Consider the following 25,074-nt stretch of genomic DNA (forward strand, 5'->3'; position numbering starts at 1 on the left):
GCGGTTCGGGTTAAGTGCCTGACTCAAGGGCACACAGTCAGTGCCTCACCTGCTAGAGATGGGAGCAGAGTTGAGTTACAGTTCAATAAATCAGCGGTGCTTTGTCTTCATTAAATTACCATCCAGCCATGACTGATCAGACCACTTTGCCGCTTAGTTCAGACCACAATGTCTCAATTAAATTGCCTTGAAAAAGTCGACTTCTTCTCGACTTATTCTCCTTGCACGCGTTCTTCTCATTATTTCTTCTTCGTCCGCGTCAATTTTCTGTACGCTAATCCTTCGACAGATTTTCAGCTCGGCCTGCTAAATTTGGCTGGTAGCTTTGCCTAGTCTGCGATGGCATTGCTTGTGCTTTTCGTGTAAATATTTTTTTAAAATATTAGCGATTTTGTATAAAGTACAATCCGAATGACACGCTTGTAACTGTCATCACAAACTGCCACTGCAGCTGCCTCACATCCAGACCCAGTCTCTCTTACAAAGCTTCTAATGGACCAAAATCTCTGGCAAGGGGAGTAACATCAGCTGGATGAATGCGAGTTCAACTCAAACAAATATTAATATTGATACTTTTTTACATTTAGTTGTAATTCCTGTGAGCTAACATGCATATTACAATATTGGCTTTTTCAAACCAACTTAAAGTTTGTCCTCCTTTCTAGTTTATTATCTAATTGACCAATTAAATGTTAATTTTTCTGTATCGCCAATTGCTTACAGTCCAGCAGTCCTTCCTATGACAACATAAGAGAGATGTTTGATACAATATTGATTCCAGAAGCTCTGGCTTCAAGCTCACCTGCCGCAAGGTGCTGTTCCCAAGCTAGTCAAAGCAGCACATAACCTTTCTCACCCACTGTAATGTCAACCTCTTTGAAATTCAGCTCTGCTAAAGCAGACCTACGGGCAAAAACATTCCCCGCAAGAGAACAGGATGCAGAATAATAATAATAAAAATAGTACTGGGGAGAAAGGGAAGATCCATTTGGTATTTGCTATCCTACTTCAATTTCAACATCAAAGGGTGTTCTTGGACCACGAGGCTTGAATCCTGCACCTGCTTTGGGGCCATTTTGGACAGCGCGGACACGTTGCCATACCGACTGGACAGGTCGCTTCAAAGGACGGACAGGAAGGAAGGGGGTAGAAGGCGGGGGGAGGGGTGTGGGGGGTAAACAAAGAGGCAGAAGCCAGACACAAGCAGAGAAGGGAGAAAACAAAATCAGACAATGGGAGAAATCCGTGGGATTTCCCGCGTCGCCTCTGCGCCGGTCGAAACGTGTAGCGCCCGCGGAAGCCCCTGGCTAAGCTCTGGAGATAACGGGGCTATGTCAATGCGCCATTGTCGCCCGTTCGAAGAGGGGGCAGCAATCCCTTTAGCGGAGGCTTGGGTAATTGCAACCCACCGGTATTCACCGGTGCATTCACCGCCAATGCGCCAATTTGCCTTCACTTCCTCCTTTCAGCGAGGGATAACCCAATCCCTGTATATTGTCTACGGTCTGTTGTTTGGATTGAATGCCTGTGCTATTTACCACCTCCCCCCCCACACAATCTCATACACACCCACACAGACACACGCAGACACACACACACGCACACACGCACCACACCACCCACCCACCTACACTGACACAATTTTTGGATGTTTGTGGATAATGTCCTCATTGCTCTTTGTAAGTGTGGCACTTTGTAACGGCGCTTTTAATCGCATCGAATTACGTTCATTAAAAAGATGTCGCCTCGCGGACTACGCTCAAAGAAAGTGAATCTCTTTCAAGTTTTAGAAACTGTACAATAACAAAAATGAAGGGAGCTTGGCGGGCATTGTCCCTTTCTGATTTAATGTATGCACAGAAAGATTTGGATATCATAAAATGTAAAAAGAAAATTCCTTTAGGATGATGCCTGACAGCAATGTTGCCATTGGAAAAGCCATCCAATGAAGGGAAAAACTGGATAAATCCAGTTATTTAACTGTATAATAATTTATTTTTTATTTTTTTGCAGTGTATAGGCTGTGGTGCTGTCTGGTATGTGGAATCGTGAGAGACGGGGTTCAACTATTTGCTGGTTCTGGTCCAGACCTTTCGGGTTTTCTGGACTGTTTTGAGGACGCCACATGTTTTGGCTCAAGCTATTGGCAAATGATATGAACTCATAAAAAAAGGCTTTTTCCACATGAGTGACTCATCATTAATGAATAGCAATTAAATCGGTTACATCAGCGTGGATTTGAAATTGACGGTGTGGAACAGGAAGAGCAACAACCAGAGGGATCTAGTCTGAGCACGCTGTGGAGTCCCCCAGGGATTTGTATTCGGGCCTGTGATTTTCCTCATTTTGATAAATGATACGATATTGATACAGACATTAGTATCAGAGCTGATATTTCCAGGGAATGTTAAAGAATCCCAACATGATTTTGGGATAAATATTTTTTGAAAAGTAATTAATTTAGATTTGGGATGCAAGATACTTTGGGAATCATAAAGGTGTCACGATGAATACGGATCAATAATTATCACTGATATGCTATAATATGACTGATATGATCATGAGTGCTGTCCCCTCTAGCAATCCATCATGCAATAACTGTGCATAACGTACTAACCATGTATAATGTAATAAAAATGTTGACTGTGTAACATAATAACTTTTTGCCAATAATGTAATGACTTGCATGCAATGCTTATTCAACCTCTTGGCTGTTCCAGACCAGGACTGGCCACCCATGCTCTGCATTACATGCAAAACATTATTACATTATGCACTCAACTTTTTTTTATTACATACAAGGCAGATTATGACATAATATGGTTTTTATTACAGTTTTATTACATCATTCACAATAAGGGGTATAGCACAAAATACTGGGCCCTGTGCATATGCATTGTCTGTGAGCCCCCTTAAAATTGTACACCAAAGCAAACTTTAGGCCTGCCCCATCCCCCCCACCTTGGGGCCTGGGTAGTCAGTTTGACTTTCCACTCCCCTGTGTGATGTCTTTGTACGCAGTTATTGCATTATGTGCTGTTATTACATTATAAGTCGCTACATGGTTTGCAGTTCACATTTCTGCTGCAATGTAAAACTGAGAGGCATCGGTACTGGCCAATATGGCTGGTCAAATATCAGATATTGATACATTGATACACTGTAAACAGGAAGTGGGTGGCCGCTCTCTCTTGAACGCTGAATGCATCGCCTCAAATCGGGATGGGGACCCAGGTGGAGAGAGAGAAAGCAGGCGGGTGGGCGGACTAACAATGGACACAGGCCCTTTGATGTGGAGTGATTCCCTCTCCTCTTTTATCGAGTCTTTTTATAGTCCATTTGGACTCGATGCAAATGCACTCGTAAATCAAGCGGACTGTTATGGGCGGCTTGCTTTTTTTATTTCCGGACAGATTGGAGAGAGAAGTGAGTTATACTGCAGGACTTCTCTTTCACAGTAACTTTTTATTATTATTATTATTATTATTATTATTATTATTATTATTATTGTTATTATTGTTATTATTTTCTCCCCGCAAAGCACAAAATGAATTGATAGTTCTGAGAACAGCTTTTATTTTTGCATTCAGAGTAGGAAGTGTGGAGAGTGCTTTCTTTGAGGTGGAGTGCAGGGTCCAGTCTTCGCTCCTGCGGTTTAAAGATAGCTTCTGTGAGCATCGACACAATAAAATGCCATTATGCAAGAAGAACTCCTATCGGAGAAGGAAGCCTCCACACAGAAAGACGATACAAACTGAGAAATGGCAGTAATTCCATTTTGTTGTTCCATGTCTAACTGAACAACAGCATTTACCATTCCATTTATGGTGTGGACACTAAGCTATGTTTGATGCCACTGAAGATTGTAAAGCCAGCTATATGGCAATATTTAATTTGATATTTACATTTTATTTGCATTTTTTAGTACACCCTTCTCCCCTTCACATTGTGGTTCAATGGAAAAGGTGTATTGAGATTTGTATATTCGTCTGTAGTTTCTGTTTGTCTGTGAGTAGTGTAGGTATGAAAGCAATGGTGGACAATAGCAATTGTGTTCTTGATTTTAAACATAGGATCTTTCACAAATAAAAAGTGCGATGTGCACTTCATGGTCAACTGTTATTAATTGATTCAATGGCTAATTGGTATTTGAGGAGTATTGCATATTCATGAGCAGTAAGTAAAATCAAATACTCCAAATGGTTTTGCCAACATTTAGATGTCTCTTGTACGTTCAGTTCACAGTTATTTTGCCAGTAGGCCTCTTTAGTATGTATGTTTTCACTGGCTTTGTATACTGGCTCATGTAGTATTGGTGCGGTGCCAAAGAATAGGAAGTCAAATAATGTGTGGTGAATTCACGATTGGTTCAGAGTCTCCTGACTCTATAATATACACAGTGCAGATGCTGGGTCTTTTACTGGAGCTTTTTCATCCTATGCACATGATGAGGTTTATTATGAAATCCCTCAAAATCTGAGTAAGAATGTATTTCCCTAGATGTTTGGTTAATCAATTTTTTTTACTGTACTTATACAGAAAAAACATCAATATTCTGTGTTGAGGGAGTGAGTGACTCAGAATTGTTCTAGGAAAAAACCTCATTTTGAAGTGAGGTTAGCTGAGCAGCGGTATGCACAAGGGCGATCCCAGTAAGGAGAAGAGGATTATGGGTAACTGCAGCCTACATTGTTTGAAGTCCAGATGCGTGCAATGTAGACAAGAGTATGAAAAAAAAAGAATAAGCCTGGCATCATGTTGATGCAAAACACCACAAGGGGAGGGAGAGGGAGAGAGAGGGAGATGAAGGGAGAAAGAGAGAGAGAGAGAGAAGAGGGAGACCTCGTACTGTCAGATCAAAAACGCACTAAGAATCGAACGGACAAGGGTGGCCTCAGTAGGTGCAGAATGGAAAATATTACCTTCCTGATCCCTCGCACACCTGGGCTACCTCGGGGTAGGTGCTGTGACGGCTGCTCCAGTTATCTTTCAATCACGGTTGCGACTGGGGAGAGGCAAACACGTTCAGTTCTTTCCGTAAGTCCACTGAAGTAGTGAAGAACTCAAGGGGGGAAGAAAAAAAATCATCAGATACTATATCTCACCCAAACAAAAAAAAAAGAATGTGGATAAATGATATGCCTTGTCTCCATTTTTACACAGGTTGTATATCTCAGTTGTTTCGTACACATTGTGATTGCAGTGATGACTGGATTTATGTTTCCATATAGAAATAATAAGTAAAAAAAAAATACTTTCTGTATGCTTTGAATGCAGAGATGTTACAATTAGGGACCCATGGTAGGACCTCCATAAGAACTTGAACTCTTCCATACTGCAAAGGACGTGCACTTTAAGTCAATGGCCTGGGAACAAACACCCTAAATAAACAAACTAGTCTCAAAGAGTAGAAACACATTTCTGTGGTCACACACACAAACACTCTTATACACAACAGACCCATTCAAAGAGGTCTGTTGTGTTTGCTTTCTCCCAGCTTGATAAATTGAACTGATAAATTGAATGTAAAATAAATAAAATAAAAAGGAATGTCTGCATTCAAAACAGGTAAACCATTCAGGTATTCACTGACCAGAACAGGTGAAAAAGCAGAGAGTTGGGTCTTAGCACGTTTAGCTGTTCATGTTTCTCTCTCTCTTTTTTTTCCCTCCCACTCTTTTCATTTTTTATTACTTTTTTATAAAACATAAAAGGTAAACATTTTACCCTTTGTTGTACAAATGAATAATAAGAGAACAAAATTCTTCTTCTTTTGTATGATTGTATGTTTTGGTTAAGGGATTGGCAGGCTGGGATACATTCCCCACACTCATACTACACTCCAGGGCTCCAAAGGCCCAGAGAATGTTCCGGAGCCACACACACACACACACACACACACCCACACCCATAGGCAGTAATCCCAAACATCTACGCAGTATCCTCTCCTGTGTGTCATACCAAGATTGTTTATCTATCATGCGTGCTTTGTTTATTAATTATGAAGACCAGTGACAAGTAATAATGATAGAACATCAAAAGAATGAGGCTCCATGATTGGCTCTGCCAGGATGGTGGAAGTCGACTCCCAAGGGGGAGTTTTTCCTTGTCTCGGGCCTCTAGTGGAACGGCAGAGAAGGCCCGTTTCTGGGGGGAATGGCTGACTAGGGAATTGGGGTGTGTATTAATGAGCGTGCACGGGGGATGACTAAGCAAATATCACATTCTGAATGGGCATAGGTAGAGGGGGGTGTCTGCAGTTCAGTTGCTCTCCCTGTGAATAAACTGGCGAATGAACATAATCGATTGCATCCGGCTTGTCTTTGAGAATCTCACGGGGGCTAGTTTGGCTAGTGGTCTCGATCGCCGGGTCAGCTAGCGCCGCACGCCTCGCTCAGAGTCCTCAACGTTTTCAGTTCCCGGAGGCTCTCCGGTTTGAATCTTTAACGCGGACTCCGCCGTCGTCGGCCTAAGCGAAGGGGCTTAAAGCGATCCGCTCGAGCGAATCGTTCGGCGGCGTAAACGAAAATGTCAGACGTAAGCCGTGTAGGTTTGAGATAAGCGTGCCTGTTTAATAAATAATGTAATGTAAAGATATCGTCGGCAGCCATCTTGCTCTCGTTCCCCACGCTGGGTGCGATGAACTGAAATGGCGGCTCCCGTACGCTCTCCTGGCGCGCACAGTGCCAAAAGCAAGTTAGTCCTGAGCTTGTAATGCACAGTCTTTGGTCTTCTTCCATGTCTTGAAGAGATCCAGGTCTCCTTACCTCACATTTACTTACTATGGGAAAAGAAGATGGTTAATGATGCCAAATGCATTTCTGGGATGTTGTTCATTAAAATATGGAATCCGCTGTTGGAAACTGGATCAGGATTTGAGGATTGGGTTGGGATCGATGGAATTTTAATAGCAGATCTCAAATAGCAGTTTGATTGAGCCATAGATATGGATAAATATGCACATATTCATGAGTTTTCATTTAAAAGTCTGCATTTGTAACTCCAGAATCCTATAGCTGTGTGATAACATTGATTTTTACACTATGAAATTATGTTACATAACAAGTTATGTAACTAACCGTATTCCTATCCTACATTATTTAATGTTATAAATGTGTAATAACAGAACCATTGTGCTTGTGTTAGTGCACGTGTTGGCGCAGTGGTCCTCAACCACAGTTCTGGAGAGCCAGAGGGTCTGCGGTTGTCATGGTTACTCAGGACTTAATCAATCAATTAAAGCAGACGATTACATATATATACACCAACTAAATGTATACATTATAAATCAGCAGGCCTATGCTAAAGCTATTTGTAACAGCCCAGTGCTACAGCATGTAAATTATAAGACGGAGTGTAGCACAGTGGGTAAGGAACTGGGCTTGTAACCGAAAGGTCGCAGGTTCCATTCCCAGGTAAGGACACTGCCGTTGTACCCTTGAGCAAGGTACTTAACCTACATTGCTTCAGTATATATCCAGCTGTATAAATGGATGCAATGTAAAAAGTTGTGTAAGTCGCTCTGGATAAGAGCGTCTGCTAAATGCCTGTAATGTAATGTAATATTATTATTACAGCATGTAAATTATTTAGTTATAAGTTATAAGTTGTTAGCTTTATCTAATTCATTCAGATAATAACTTAATGTGGCAACGTGTAGCATTAATGCAGAGAGATGCAGATGTCTAAACGACGGCTTCTTCATCGCGTTGTCGTTCTCCTGCTGCTTACCAGTACCAAGCGGGCCTCTATTTTAAGACACAGACAGTGAGATAATCTACCGTTGTAATTTGCTGGATGGAAATGGTCTGTCGGGTTTCTATAGAGAGGGAGGAATTTAATAAAGGGTTTCACTCCCCTCTTCGTTTCCATTTTTGTAACGAGTCGTCGGATTTGCCCCGTGCAGGCCAGGGATTTAGTCCACACAAAAGGACCAGGGACACCAGGGCATTACTAGACAGGATTATGAAAGCCCATAGACCTTCACAACAGCCAAATCATTACCTGAGAAAATCCTCCCGATATCTTTTCGGACTTCCATCTGCAATTTTCTGAATGTACCTCCAGCAATCAAGTTCACTTAAGGTTTTTTTTTTATTTTTTATTTTTTGGAGTCTCCCCTTTCTGTCTAAACTCTCACTCTCCCCCCAAAAAAAATTGAGGAAAAGAGCACGAGTTATGTGCAGTTTGTCCTAATCCCCCCCAATACTTTGTGAAAGGAGTGAAAGGAGGCGTCTGGAAAGGACAGGAGAGAAACAGGAAGTGCTGTGAACCGTCCCATTCAGAGTCGTCGTGGTGCAAGTACTAATCCCCCCCCCCCCCCCCCGGCAACCGTTTCCGTGACTCAGCCGTGACGAGCGGAATATTAAATACGGCATCGCGCAGGATCTCGCATATCTTTTATTTCCTTTTAACCGTTTAAAAAAAAAATCAGTTTCTTTTCCGAGCGACGACTCCTTGCTTTCGTTTCCTCCCCCGCGGAATAGCCGATCGCTGCCGCGGTTGTCGCGGCGTTACCCAGGGGTCCTTCCGGGCGCGCACCGCGGCTGACGAAATGCGAGGCTCTCCTCCGACGCGCCGGCCAGGAGGCGCTTTTATACCGAGCCACTCAGGAGCCCCGACGTAATTTCGCCAAAATGTCAATTCAATTCAGCTTTATTTCTGTGGAGCTTTTCACAGAGAGACGCCGTCACAGTTCCACCCAGGTGGGAAGAAAGCCGCTCTGAAGGTGGCGAGGAAAGAAAAGAAGTATATAGATTGGCGGCCATTTTAGTATGAACCACTGTGCCGTGTTTTTATAGGTTAAAGAAAAGTCACACAAAAAAAGTTGTTGAGGTACTATGGCAACTGTAGCTATGGCAACTTTTCCCTCCACCCCATCCCACCACCTATTGGAATGCTTAGCCGTGTTCATTAGGCTCTACTGCTACCGTAACTTCCATTTTGTGAGAGTGCAGAGAAGCATATGTTCTCCTCGGACTCACTTTGAACCCAACATTTTTTCTTTTTTTTAGCAGGAAGGCGAGTCTTAGCCAGTTAACATAAATGTAGTAGCGTGGCATGCGGCCGGCACATTCGCGATCACGTGCGAGTGCAATTACAGCAAGAAATGATGCAATTAATTAAATGTAAATTCAATGTAAATTAAATTGCGGTCAATTTGCGGCGTATGAGTTATTGTAATTAAGGTTCGAACCTCCCACCATCTGTTCGGAGATAAATTAGCATGAGGATTAACATACTTGCTGACCCCTGTCATGCTTTATATACCTGCATCGAGCTTGTGTGGGTGTCGTAAGCCCCACCCCCACAGAAAAAAAAGTAGTTTCTCGTCACGTTTAGCCCTAGCGATTGCAATATTATCACCTTTTGAATGCCTGCCAGGCTATTTGCGTTTGTGCTCCGCGGTCTGTGTGTGGGTTTTAGCGCACTGCTTATACAAGCTTCATACATACCATAAAATATTAATCCTATTATATCAATTTTCAGAATAGCCCCTGAATGGTCGTGCCAGATATGCTGTAGAAATTCTTTCATCGCGGAAGCATGCACACGCTTGAGAAGGCCTTTTCATTCCAGGCATGTTTAAAAACGTTTGCATTTTAAATGCATTTAGTTCACCTCCACGCACATGCATGCAGACACACACACTCTCTCTCACACAGACACACACACATACACACACCCACACACACTCTCTCTCTCACAGACATAAACACAAACATGCTCACACACACACTCTCTCACTCTCTCTCACAGGCACACACACACACACACACCCTCTGTCACAGACATAAACACAAACATGCACACCCACACACACACACTCTCTCACTCTCTCTCACAGGCACACACACACACACACACACACACACACAACACCACACACCGCTCGCGTACACACACACGCACACAGTGCAAGGTTGCAATGCCTCAGCGACACGGGTTGAGAATCCGTTTCGCGACACGCTCCAGAAGGTGTGAGCAAAGGGCGCACGTCTCAAACTGTGAAGGAGGCGCTGCGCACGCTGGCTCTTTCACAGAGAGAGTGCCGCGAACTGCGAGCTGATGAGGCACCCTCCGCTCCCCAGAGCGTGTCACTTCGACTTTACACCCCTTTACCTGTCACGGGCGGTTCGTGTTCCCCATCTGCTGGAGGAGGCTTACGGAGGGAACGTCAGCTTTGTTTACCCTCTCGCTACCCTCTTCCTCTCGCTCTGCAGTGTAAGTCTACACAGTAAAAATGCCCGGTGTTAATTCTGCTCTAATGGTTAAGATAGTCTTTTAAAATCCTGGCCTTAGTGGACTCCTATAAACTCTGTAAGAGTTAATTTAATGCTGACTATTTTACTGTGTTGGTTTCTCACACTTGATGCGCCTGCTTGTTCTGCTAGTCTACCCGCTCTGCAGTTTAAGTCTACATAGTTAAAATGTCCAGTGTTATTTCTACTCTAATGGTTAGAGTTTTTTTTTTTTTTTAAACAAAACATTTTTGGCCGTCGAGGAGTCCTATAAACTCTGTAAGAGTTGATTTAACGCTGAATATTTTACCATGTTGGTTTCTCACACTTGATGCACCTGCTTGTTTCGCTAGTTTGGCCTGGTTCTGCTCTGCCACAGTATATACCTGTAGCATTTTGATCTCTCCGCAAAGTCATCCTCTCACATTCCCAATATTGTCTTGTGCTGGCTAGTGGTCTATATTTAGTGTGGCTGAAACCGTCTTGATTTCAGTAATACCACTAGCCAATCGTCCATAGTATTGTACTGGCCCACGCTCCAAGCCCTTTTCCTGTCTCAGTTTCTCCTGGGGAACCTCAAATCTTCCCTGGATCATAATCTGAGCACCGCTGCACAGGCACAAGATCTGGTACCCCCAGCGGGGTATTTTGCACATCAGTGCTTCATTCTATCCAATGAAGCATGCCGTGTGTGAAAATCCAACCAATCAGAAACGTGCAACGTATCCCTGAGAAATGATCTCGGCGTGAGCAATGGTCTGACCTTTTTTCTCACTCACGAGACTGGCTGCTTGATGCTTCCCTGTATGAGGATATATATTTTAGGGGAACATTCCGTGCCTCCCTCTTTTTAACGATCTCCACACAAAACAATGCCTTTTTTCAAACTCAGCTTGGTTATGTGTCTGGAACTTTACGGGATTTGATGTATGGAGACCAGGGCTTTCTCTGAGCCCCAGTGTCTGTCTGTCTCCCTCTCTCATAAGCACTGTGCCCCAGGGTGTTCCCCATTCCCCTGCTAGCATCCGTGTAGTTAGCTTTCTCTGAGCTTAGCGCCCGCTGCCTCCTTAGCGCTACGCCCCCCCCCCCCCCCCGGGCACGCCCGACCCGAGGAGCCTCCTTATTCTTCATTAACCCTCGGCTGAACCGCCCGCTGCCACGGCGACGCCGGGGAACGTGGGTAATAATTTCCTCAGATCTTTCTTCTTTTTTAATCTGAGGAAGGCGTTGTCGCAGACGCTGAAATGTCAGTGCCTCCGCCCCCCTCACCCCCCACGTAAAAGGTCTGTGCCCCTTAAACTCGCTTTATTTTATGAATCAATTTGTATTTTATTTTGATTAGTCGCCATTGAAGTTACCCAAACAAGAATCCTTTTTGTATCCAAATATGGACGTCTTGTCTTTTCAGCATCAGCCTGTTCCTCTTTACAATAACATTGCTGAAGTGTGTCAGGGCTCTACTTCACTGTAGTCCTTTGTAACTATTTCAGCCCCCCCCCCCCCAGAGCCCCCCCAGGTGTACAGGGTTAGCAAACCGAGTCCTGTTCCCCATGACGTGCTGCTAAGGGCAGTGTGTTTCATTACAGAGCTAAACAGCTCGGTATGACGGAACGGAGCGGCAGCTCGGCAGCCCGGTGTGCTCTGAGGGAAGACAGACCCTGGGCTGTGTCATTACACCGACTCAGTCTGCTCGTGGAAACAGAGGAGGATTTGTGTGTGTGAATGTGCCTGCAGAGGGTACCCAGCTTGCATGTACACACACACACACACACACATACACACAAGCACACACACATACACCTACACACACACACAAGCACGCACACACACACACCAGCACGCACCACACACACACACACACACATACACACAAGCACACACACATACACCTACACACACACACACACCACACACACACCTACCACACACCACACACACACACACACACACACATACACACACACACACCCACACGCACACACACACACACACACACACCCACCACCACACACACACACAGCACGCACACACACACACAGCACCACACACACACCACGACACACACACACAGCACGCACACACACGCACGCACGCACACACACCACCACACACACACACATACACACCTACGCACACACACAAGCACGCACACATACACACACACACACACACGTCACTTTAGGCTCCGACGGCCTGCGGATTTTGCCAAGTGGTCATCTTTGTCCTCGCCGTAGGTAGATATCCAGTAAACCTTTGAGGGCTCTGAGCATTGGTGATATGCAGCTACAGAGCGGAGGGAGAAAAAAAAAGAACAAACAAACGAAAAAATAAAGTGTTGCCTTGAAACCCAGAGGGATGAGTGCTGGCAGAGATAATAAGGGAATAATGGCAGGGTATTAAAGCCGTTGCATAATCTGCGGCGGAAAAAAAAAACGAACAAATATTCTTTTACCTTTTCAAACACATCATCCTCTGCTCCTTTTCACTCCACACGGGAAGGGGGGAGGGGGAGAGGGGGAGAGGGGGAGAGGGGGAGGGGGGGGGCGTGTAGATCAAAGGAGAAGCAAACAATCGCGTCGAACCGCTGTATAAATTCAGCTAACCAGACTAGCCTACGAGGCATCTTCGCTAAATATGAAGCAGGTTTACCTTAATGCCTGGGCCTGCGGTGCATTAGCGAGATCGTAAAAAAATCACCTTATTATTTTTTCTTCTTCTCGCGTCCGCTTTGATTCCTTTAGTTTGTCTGGGAAATTCTGCGCGAGGACCCGCTTTAATGACACGTCGATCGTTCGTTCGCGCAAAATAATTGCGACGGAGCAGCGGACCGTCTTGTACTGTAGTGAGTCACGCTGGCGGTTTGGAGCGAGGGTGCGTGAAACAAGGCGCAAACGCACGAGACGCGCAGAAAACCTGAGAGATTGGAGACTGTGTGGCATCCGAGCGATTAGCTCATATCGGCGAAGTTTCTTCTCCCGCTGAAAGCGAGTGCGATTTTGCCGAAGAACGATGGATTTCTACTTCGATCTAAAGGGTTAATTTAGTCGGGCACACGCCCTCTGGTTGGTTTACCTTGAAACGCCCGTCCACCGGTGAGAGGCATGGAAGGCTCGGCGTGATTTTTCAGGAAAACAAACTCCTTAGTCCGGCCAACAGGGACTGAGAGGGAGGCCGAGCTTTGATACAGAATGAGCTGAGGGGTTATGCGCTCAACTCTCTGGCTCCAGGCGGGCTGGGTTACTTTCTGAGGTGTGCTGGGTTATTATCGGAGGCAGGCTGTGTGTTTGGGGGTGGACTGGGGGTCTCTGGTTTTATACCTGTGAGTATGAAAGGGGTTCTGCCGCTTTGATTCATCAAATCAAACAAACAATCAGGCTCCAGACAGGCTGGGTTAATGTCTGAGGGGTGTTGAGTTATTTTCTGAGGCAGGCTGGGTTATTTTCTGACGGCAAAGGCTGCCAAAAGTTTGAAAACAAGGCGTACAGAGGTCAGCCGGGTCAGAGGCCCAACTGAACTTTCTTATCCTCGCGGGCGCGCTGTCAAAATTGAAAACTGACAAAGGGGAAAATTATATTCCCCGAAAACAAAAATAAATAAATAAAATGAAGAGAGTTTAAAAAAAACCACATACACACACACACAGCCCTGGTAACCTATTTGCTGTGTTAAAGTCAATATCAAGGCAATTCCAATAGCAAATTATACTGGCTGCCTGCTCCTTGCCGAGGCCGCGATTCAATCCCGGAGGAAGGGGGGATGCCGGGGGAGAGGTCAGAGAAGAGCCTCGCGGTGCGGCTGATACGCGGAGAGCGGCGTTCCTCTCCGTCCCCAAAACTCAACACGCCGCGCTTTCATTATCTCACCCGCTGCCCTCGGACTGACTGTCGGACGAGCCATGTTCCTCCGTCCATATTCCGAGTTTCTTCTTCTCTTCCGTTGCCTCTTTGAAGTTTTCTTTTTTGTCTTTTGTAAGCGGGGAGCTGTGTGTGTGTGTGTGTGTGTGTGTGTGTTTGGGGGTGGGGTGGGGCGGGGGCGTCCGGTTTTAAACTTGAGAGTTTGAAAGAGGTCGGCCGGGTTGATTCATCAAGTTTAAATAAACAAAGAGGACATGTTTCATTTTGTCGAGCATCCAGAAGCAAACTTTGGGGAGTGATACCTTGCAAGGCTGGTAGGTCAGATAATGAAGAAAACTTGTTAAACAAAATAGAAAACTACGCCCACACGGAAGAAACACATGAAAAGGATGAACCTCATTTTTCAGGAGGCTGCTTTTTCGCTTTTCAGTTGCGATTCTCGCCTCTATTGATTAGAGAAAAAAAAATACAAAAAATACGTTCTTCTCTTTTGATACAGAGGCAGAGGTGGGTTCGTTGTTCAATAGTTTTTAATTAGCGAGCTGATTATCACATTACGCCCACTTAGCAATTGAACTTCAACAGGTATTGATTCCAAGAGCCGCAAGACTGACTCTTGGCATTGTTTCCCCAGACCGATCACTCACAGAACTTCAAGGCGATTGCGTCTGAAGTTCGGTATCTGCAGAGATACGGCCCGACCCTCCCCCGCGCTATCGAGTTTTAACTGAGGTGCGCTGACTGACTTTCCAGATTACGATGAAAGAAACGGACAACCTTAAGAAAACACAGATAGGAATAAGTTTTTTTCCGGAAAGTTCTGAGCAAACGAGGAAAAGAAGGCGCTTTTAGTTTCAGCCTCTCCCAGACGATCTGAAATTTTCCAGCGAGAGTCACCGTGAGACCCCGTGAAGCCCTCTCGGCTCCCGGGGGCACGTTGCGTGTCAGCGATGGCTGTGCGTCTGGCGCGGGATTGGCTGAGCACCGGGGCGGGGTGCGGAAGCAATCGGGAGGAGGCCTAAATGAGGGGGGGGGGCCTCCCTGCTTTGCGAGCTGGGTGCGCCAGCGATTGAGGGGGAATTCTTCATAAAAAACAAATCTCTTTATGAAAGCAGGGGTCCGTGGGACGCTTTGTGGTTTTCGATTGTTTGGGTCCCCCACTTTGCCCGCATCCTCCACCATCTTGGAGTGCTGGCAACCTTGGGCTTCCGGAAACTTCTGTTGCAAGCTTCCGATTTTGAACCTCTGTCTTCAAATTCCAAAGACCTTTGCGATCAAGATGGTCACTTGAAGTGGGTGTAATGACGCACACCTTTTTTCAGAGAGAGAGATGGAGAGGTACACACAAATCTTAATTACGTATCTTTCAATGGCTAGTTTAGAATAGGCATGGGCCGCAGTTTTTAATGATCAAGTCTAACAGGATGATATACAAGTGCAACATAGCCGGTCGATATTCATTGATAAGTGCGGATAGCTGTACTGCTGACATGAATCTGCCATAGCCAGACTCAAATTAAAAGTCAAACAGAAGCAAATTCCATAAAAACTCTTAGTAAGAGCCAATAAAGACTATTCAAGCCATAAACGTGTTGTACAGCATGTGGAAAAACAACTGTAAATGTGGTAATAATATATTGTGTTTTAATTTATAAAGCCTTTCAACTTCTTCAAATAAATAACTGAAAGAAAATCCATTTTGGAGATAGGAGGTCCTGTGTTTGTTCAAGCTGCTGCATGTGAGAATGCTCAAAATGTCCGCCGGTTCTATCTGCGGTAGGGTAAGTTAAAAGTCTCAATGCTGAAATGTCTACCCCAGACTAACCCATTTCAGAAGTTTGAATACATTCTGAGGACACAGCACCCTCCGTCGCGGGAGAGAATGCAGATTCATGCCACAGGAACAGGAAATGGGGGAAACTTAAGCACGATGGTGAGCTGAGGCTGCTCGTAATATTAATATTAATACGTCTTTGTGAATTAGCAATAAAAAAAAATAAAAACAGAGGCGCGGAGGCATGGATGTTCAACATCCCTTCTGTCCTTCCTGTACTTGTGTATGAATTATTATAATATACCTTTATGATTTAATAATTCATACATGAGTACAGGAGGAACAGATGCTTTGTCTCATGCTTTCTGTGTCCGGGAAATCTTAGCTATGTTGATTGTAGACAATGTGAGGCCGTTTGTTTCCTGGAAGAAACAGTAAGAGTTTGATAGTTTCACTGAAATAGTTTCTTTGTGGAATTTCCATATGCTGTATTATGTAAAGGCAAGACTTTTGCTAGTAAGGAAATGGGTTGCACTGTTAAAGTTAACGTTAAATGTTGCCTTTGTCTTCTGTGTTTTATCACCTACACTAAGGATGTTTTGGAAATGGTTGCCTTCATAAATAGTAGGCCTGTATAGTTAATTTCAGACACAGATACAATTTCCCTACACACCCCCCAGAAATATTTGGAAGCCATTTTAAAGGCAGTGATGTGGCATATATCTTTTTTCTCATGATGTAATGCTCCCTCGGGTGTGTGTGTGTGTGGGGGGGGGGTAACGAAAAGCCATCGCTGGGTATATGTCTAATTTATCCCCAATTAGCAGCACTTAGGCGGCGTTTAAAACACAACCTTGAGTGGCGTGATTAATGTGGGGTCGAGCCCTCGCCATTAATTGCATGATGACTTCATCGGGATCTGACGCTTGTCACATTTCGAGACGAAGCATTAGTCAAGGCTGTCACTTAAGGCGGAATGGGTAGTAAGTGGTACCTGAAGTGCCATTCTGCGTACATTTATGGATCTGCTTCGGCTGGGGTCATTGGGCCTCGCTCGCGAAACGTGCGTACCGTCGCTTGTGCGTGCGTACCGTCGCTGTGCGTAAGAACGTTTCTACGAACATTTCGGCATTCGTCGTTTTTTTCTTTTTTCTTATCTGATTTTTGTTCATGGCTGTTTCCTTATGCTAATCACATGAACGGGATCGCGTGTTAAATTTACGAACAGTCAGCATTCATCATCTCATTCACCTGAGGTACGCACAAAAACGCAAAAGGTCTGCACATGCGTCATGGATCCCACGTTGGTTTTTTGTAGGAACATTTTTAAGACCAAAAGTAAAAATTATTTAAGAAAAGGCCCACTGAGGCCTATCGTGTGTATATTTATGGATTTGTATTGGCTGCGGTTATTGTGTGTATATTTATGGATCTCTATTGGCTGGGGTCACTGTGTGTATATTTGTGGATTTGTATTGGCTGGGGTCGTTGTGTGTGTATTTGTGGATTTGTGTTGGGTGGAATTATTGTGTGTATGTTTATGGATCTCTGTTATCCTGTGTATATTTATGGATCTCTGTTGGCAGGGGTATTGTGTGTATGGATCTGTATTGGCTGGGGTTATTGTGTGTATATTTGTGGATTTGTATTTGCTGGGGTTATTGTGTGTATATTTGTGGATTTGTATTGGCTGAGGTCATTGTGTGTATATTTGTGGATTTGTATTGGCTGGGGTTATTGTGTGTATATTTGTGGATTTGTATTGGCTGGGGTTATTGTGTGTATATTTGTGGATGTGTATTCTTCGAGGTTATTGTGTGTACATTTGTGGATGTGTATTGGCTGAAGTTATCGTATGTATATTTGCGGATTTGTATTGGCTGGGGGTCATCACATGTATATTTATAGATCTACATCAGCACAGCAGAGAGGGGAAGGTGCTGGTGGGGATCACAGCTTTGGCGAGTGGACAGAGCGTGAACGAGCGAAATTAGAAAGAGAAATTAGACTCCCGAAAAACAGCGAGGGGCGCCTCTCTCAGAACTGAGCCTCGATTTAGCAGCTGCTTCCCCCCCTGAGCTGTCCTTTCGGTCATGCCAGCAAAATGTAAAAACGCATTCCAACGATGCACAAAGTCAGCTGCCTAATTCTCACCGCTCCATGCGTATTTTTTTTATCTTCACGTTTTTTTGTTTTGTTTTTGGACGTTATTCACGGAGCGACAGTGTGAAAAACCGAAAGATGCTGCATGTGTAATCTTTAGCACCAGTATCCGTTTTCTGAGCTGCTCCATGCTAACCGTGGTGCCACAGAGCGGTCGCTGTGTTTTCTCCGCTAATGAAGCACAGGCAAAGCCAGCCAGTTCAGGAATGGTTAGGCACTGCTTCTGAAACAGCAATAAAATAAAATACTGGTCAGAGCAAAGCTATGTTGCCTTAATCAAACGTGTTAGCAGAATGTACTGCCTTTGGGTGTAGATCCATAATACCTTTCTAGAACATGCTTTCTTTTTTTTTTTCTAAATTAAAAAAAAGAGTCATATTTATAGTCTGGCTTTTCATAGATTTTAACCCCTTCAGGCTTCGAGGGTAATCATTCGCAACGGCTTTTTTTCTCTTCTCTCCTACTTTGAGAAGCTCGGTGATATTCACCAGCCGCGCGTTTGCTAATTCAGGGCTGCGGCAGACCGAGCGCGTGCTCTCTTCCAAAACACGGGACGTCAGGCCGCTGCTCCTTTTCAAACCGCTGCTCCTTTTCAAACCGCCGCCCGCGAGCTGGGCTGAGAGTCGAGGGGAGGAGCTTCTTTAGCGGCTCTAGGAAGCGGATCGCGGGCGTCCGCTTATCCGGGCAGCAGTGGCTCTCTTCCTGGGGGAAGCTACAGCCAATTACGCGTCGCCCCTGCCGCGCCCAGCACCGCAGTCGGGACCGGCTCGGCCTGGAATCCTTACCCGACCGCTGGGCCCCGCCCACACGCTGGAGCAGAGCGCATTACCCAGCAGCCCTCCAAGTTAGCGCTGAACGCTATCACTGTTTTAATTAAGGCGGCCGCGGTACCTGCCCGTATCTCGCTTCGACATCATCAGAGTTATTTGGCCATTCTACACAGCGGCAGCCACGACCCTGGGAAGCCTATACTTTTTAATGTTGTCGGAGTTTCAGTTCCCCCCGTGCGGAATTCAAATTCGAACATTAAGAAACCTGTCAGCTGTCCGACGTGTTCCGGCACTCTGACTGTTTCACAATGCAAACCCATTAAGGGATTTAATTAGGCGACGCCTCGATCGCCATTTTGAGCCACCGCAGGTTGAGCACACATTTCCCGGCCCTTTCTTCTCCGGAGAGTTAAGATGTCAGCGTAATAATAATGGATAATTGAGTGGGCTAAATAACTACGGAATACCGAGACCGTAGAATTAACGGCATGTTTCAGAGCAGCCCTGAGCACCACGGAAATAAAGAATAAGTGAGATGTTGGGAGGGAATGGATGGGTGTGACGTTTGGAGGACTCACGGAAATTCTGCTTTTTTCAGGAATGAACCTGTGCTGCCTTTGCAGTAGTGTAGCATATCGTTCATATTGTTCCGGTAACTGGGCTTTAACACATTGTGGGACCTAAAAAAATGCTACAGTATGTTACAAACATGTAGCAGATCTGTATCTCAAGTGAGTGGTCTTCTACTCAGCTCTCAATGGACCCCATTCTGTATGCAAACTGTACTGTAAACGCTACAGCTTTACATACCTCGTCTGACAAAGGTTGTTTGATTAACATTCCAGTTCTGAATGAATCTTAGCACCTCGGACAGACAGTGCAGAAGTGTTCATGTCATCCACCATCTGGCTCGGCTTTTCCTGTTTCTTTATTATTTTCTCTGAAGCGCAATTTGGACAGCAGCCATGGGAATATTATTGACTTGACAATGAATTGCGTCTTCAGCATTCTTATATTAAAGAGTTAAGTGGATTGCAAAAGTAATTTGTAGAACTTTCATTCAACAGCAATGGAATAGAGGACATTGAATATATTTAAAAAAAAATTTTAATCCCAAATGAATGCATTTTTAAATTGTTCTGTGGCATAGTAAAATGTAAAAGCTCAATTGTAACCCACTGTACTATATCTGCCTTTGCGAATATGTTCTGCTGTGGTGGCTTTAGTTTGGTCATTTAGCCTTCTGACTGTGGGAAAAAAAAAGAGGAAAAATATGTAGGCAAGAGATCTTTTCATACATCTGTTCCAAATAAATGGTTGCAATCAAACGCAGAATTATTTTAGCGTGTTGATAAATCCCACTTGAATGCAAATTACACGGTGCGTGCGCTCGCTTTGAAACGACCAAAGAAAAAAGTTCCTTGGTAACTTCGGTGCCTGTTAGCCCGTATTAACTCCATATTTCATTCCACGCTACGCTTAATACTGTTTATATTTCTCACAGCCCCCCTGCAGGCTCCATAAATGCGTCCTGCTGTTCACCCCAATTGAAAACATGCGTGGAATTGGCACTTTAAAGATTACCGCGACGATGTGGCGGCCATTACCGAAATACAAAATACAGACTCGCACATTTTGGTGGTTTAGCAGCCACTCCCACTGTCCTAAACCGCCCGTCTCCCGTCAAGATTCTACCATGACACCAGACCTGGGTCAAATACGTATTTGTTTTGGATTCAAATACTTTTATACACTTCACTGCTGATCTTGTCTGGTGCATTGGAACCAATGAAATGCTCTCAAAAAGTGCAAATCCCGCCTTCTGGTCATATTGGCAGGCTCAATTACACCAGGCAAGATCAACAGACCACAGAAAAGTATTTTTAATCCAAAACAAATACGTATTTGACCCAGGTCTGCAAGACACGGCAGTTTTCCCCACATTGCAGTACTTCACGCGTTGCAGTGGTTTTCATATTCCAGTAATGTATGCCTTTTCTGATGTGAAAATCAGTATGTATTAATATAAGACTAATTCCAGTCCCCTCCTCCTACCCCGCCACCTCCCTGAATAAGACACATTGAATGCTTCCCTCCCTTAATCACCCTAACACATCTACGCATGGAGTGACTGACTTCCCGTGCTACTGTAGCAGTGAAGAACGGCTCCAGGTTCGGGATTACAGACTTCAGTGACTCTAGGCCCTGATAGCTGAGAGAAGTGTGTGTGTGTGGGTGCGTGCGTGTGTGTGTGGTTGCATGTGGGTGTGTGTGGGTGGGTGTGGGTGTATGTGTGTGTGTGTGTGGTTGTGTGTGTGTAGTTGCATGTGGGTGTGTGTGGGTGGGTGTGGGTGTGGGTGTGTGCGTGAGTGTGAGTGTGAGTGTGGTTGTGTGTGTGGGTGTGAGTGTGTGTGTGAGTGAGAGTGTGGGTGTGTGTGTGTGTGTGTGGTTGCATGTGGGTGTGTGTGGGTGGGTGTGGGTGTGTGTGTGGTTGTGTGTGTGTGGTTGCATGTGGGTGTGTGTGGGTGGGTGTGGGTGTGTGTGTGTGTGAGTGTGAGTGTGAGTGTGTGTGTGTGAGTGTGAGTATGTGTGTGTGGTTGCGTGTGGGTGTGTGTGGGTGGGGTATTTCCTGCTCAGTCAACACTGCAAATTTATCTCTGCCAGATCTAAGTCAAATATCAGCATGCGGCTTACAGCATCTGTTCCCTTGTAATGGAAATATTAATTACACACATCAATTATGCTGAAAAGAAGAACACAGCCTGAAATTATCCATAAGTTATTAAAATGAGAATCAATGAAAGCTGGTCTGCTTTCCCTTCCTTGGTCTCGGTGTCAGAATGCCATGAAACAATGCACCACAAGATGACGAGACGTCTTCACTGCTTCCGGGTTAGTGTCCACCAATCGGAAAACGGAACCAAACAAAAGAAAATAACCCCCCTTCCCCCTGCTCACCCCCTGAGAAGTTCTCAAGCACAAAGGGATGGTAACAACTTAAATGATGAGAACTCAAGCCCAGCACTCTGTTCTCCAAATGATGCCCGCTTTTAAGAATGTAGTTACACCCGCTAATACACTCTTAAGTTCAACCGCTGAAGACAGATATCTCTGGGAGCCGATTGGGCCCCGGCGAACGGCCCCCGTTTCCATTTATATCTATCGAGGGTGTCGCGGCTCGAACAAGCTTGGCGGATCCGACGGAGCGAAGATTGAGATTGATCCGGCGGTGCGAACTCGAAGATAAATGTGCAGAGTCGGCCCTTCGGTCACGGGGAAATAAATCAGTCGGTCGGGGGAGATAGGAGCGCGGCAATAAGTGTGCGGTGCTCAAACCAAAACCGAAAACAAGGAATTCATCTACATGTAGGCTAGGCTAGTGGGCCAAAATAACTTGGATAAAGTAAGATGCAGCCTGCAGTAGGCTATTGGACCCTCTGTCACCCACTGTGTGCACAGAACTAATCAAACAAAACCTTTTTAGGGGCACCATTGCATTACTTAGAAACAATCTACACAACTACTGTACATCTTAAGCACTGAGCTTTAAGGATTAAGCTGACGCAAAACAGGCCAAACAAACAACCCACCTTTCCCCGCGGCCAGCACAGCCATTTTAGAACAATTTGGGTATGCGAGCCACGGGATCACCCGATGACATCATGACTTCATAAGACGACACGCATTCCTGGTTCCCATAACAACGCGAGAATGACTTGAACAAAACCGAGGATCTCAGGCGTGGATAAAATGTCCCAGAATGCCGTTGGCGAGAGAGCGCCCCGCGTGCGCCGAACGGAACAGCATTGTTTCTGTCAGCGCTTACTTTGGGCCTTGATTGGATTTTTATCGAGGGGGATCTGTCTTGCGGTCGCGTTCGGGCAGCTATGGAGATGGCCTGCTATTATCTTCTCCCTGCCCCTCCCCCTTCCCCCCACGACCCTCCCCAAACGCTCGCTAACAAACATCAATCTTCGGCGTATCGTGTTTACACGGCTAGCCGCGGAGCGCTAATGAATCATTGCACCCGGAGTCCCTCCGCGCTGATCCTAATCGGGGCCTGCGGTGAGTGGGGCTCCGGCAGAGGCGAGGGGGCTTCTGACAAGGCGATTTGCGGGTAATGGGTCATCCCACACAGGCCTGTCAGCTGGCTTCGCCGCCCATCGTTCCCTCTTGATTGTAATCACAGGACTCCCGTTATACCCCCCCCCCCCCCCCCCCCCAGGACGCCTCCCTTGGCAGTTTCGAGACGCTCGTTTTTTTTTTTTCTTTCGATCTCCGCGCGTTTTCCCCCCTTAAACCGCTAGACTACGCTCGCCTGATTTCCACCGTGAGGGCAATCGAAAGCCGATTTATTTGTCACGCGGGGGGAAAGAAAAAAAGATTACTCCCTAAATCGGTCTGTAGTACTGCGTAGGATTTCCTAGTCCTGGGTTTCGGGGAGGGATACAGTCCGGCAAGCTGTCTATCTCTTTAAATTACCCGCAAAGCTGATAGCAGAAGTAGTTAAATTGGGTCAAGTGTGGCTTGTTAGTTGACTGTAAGTTGAATGAAGGCTCGGAATGGAAGAGAATGGGGATGGGAATTGAAAGACTCCAGAAGAGTGGTACTCTGGGAAGATGGAGAAGGGGTGCTTGGGAAATGAGGAGATCTATCAGCCCGTAATGTTCCAGATTTATCACCTTAACCTCAGAACAGCCTTCAGTTTCCCTATCTGCCCAGCCAAGGGTTATGATATCGCGTGAGACATCCCAAACACATGGCTGTATTTTGGAAAAAAAAGCAAAAGTGTTTTTTTTTTTTTTGCAAAGCTTGCAAAAAGTGCGTGTTATTATTGTGTAACAGCGACTAAGATACTCTTTCTCACCCCGCGAAATAAAAAATAAATAAAAATAAAGACTATCGGTGGTAGGACATAAAGATTATGTTTGCTGTTGAAATAATGAGATCCTCTGCCTTCGGGGAGCAGAGCGGTTGGTGAACAGGTCTAATAGGATGCTTAGGGTTACGGGTTGGAAGCGTGTTAATTGGCTCCGCCGCCGCGGCGTAGCGATTCAAACGCGGTCTCCTGCAATTACGCAGCTACAGCGGCGTCCTCTTTCATTTTCACAGGTCAGGCTGGGGGGAGCAATCTTCCCCCTTTCACAACAAAAAAACCGGGCGTAACTGCGCTTAAATTAAAGTGCGTCGGCGTGTTTGCCTCACGTTGGCTACCGATGCCCATTTTTCTGTGTGCCTGCTCTCCGCGGTAATCGCAATAAATAATTTACAATTATTTGCTTCTCTGTGTACCCGTTTATAATTACTATTTGCGGCGTCTATCGGCAACATTAGCCGTTATGTTTTTTTAGGACTCTTTGCACATTCCTGCGTGAATCCGAGCTTCTGTGGGGAGATTGTCTGGTACAGCCATTGTCCCTTAATATTAACCTATGAGTGGATTAATAACCTAGTAGATGAGTGAAAAGAATTCAAACTACTCTGCAAGGTGTCACGCCCGTACAGTATTTCAGAAAAATATAAGAATGTAATCACTGTGTTACGCAATGCAAGTTTATCAGAATTCAAACTTTAAATCTCAAAATGGAAATTGGCTGAGACAGAGAGACTTTAGCAGCTATGGGTGCCCAACCTGCTCAGCTAGTTTGAGTGTAGCAGAAATGGCTGTGGTTGCTAGGTAGCTAAAACATTCTGTTTAACTGGTTGAGATTATTGTGATTTGATGGTGAATGTAGTTCTGTAAATCACACCCAATCCATATCAAAGTGGTAAATACTGATTAACACTGTGGAGGCTAGAGTGAATCAGATTCTAGCACATTCAAAAAAAAGTTACGTGCGTGTGTGTGTGTGTGTGTGTGTGTGTGTGTGTATCTGGTGCTCTGGATGTAGTGAACAGCTTGAAGCTGTAGCATGACAGTTGAGTCCACACTTCTTGTTCTATCCCTGGTTAGCAGTGACCTGTAATATGTTATAAATGCGTGGCTTGCTCGAGGCATCAGGCTGTACTTCACAGTGGTTATCAAGCTAATTAGCTGTACTTACAGATGCGTATTTCTCTAGTTGCCATTTTATGTTATGTGCCCTGTGATAATTAGCGTCCATATGACCGTGCTACGGCGATATCACAAGTGAGAAAAAACATGGTTCAACTGAAGCAGCACAAATTCAAATTCGAATATACTCGACTGCCAAGACAAACACAAGGTGCTGTATTTCCAAAGCATAAAAACAAGTGAATCGTAATAGGTATAAGCAATAATGGCGATATCA

Source organism: Anguilla rostrata, chromosome 9 (genome assembly GCF_018555375.3).
Source record: "Anguilla rostrata isolate EN2019 chromosome 9, ASM1855537v3, whole genome shotgun sequence".
In the NCBI taxonomy this organism is placed as follows: Eukaryota; Metazoa; Chordata; class Actinopteri; order Anguilliformes; family Anguillidae; genus Anguilla; species Anguilla rostrata.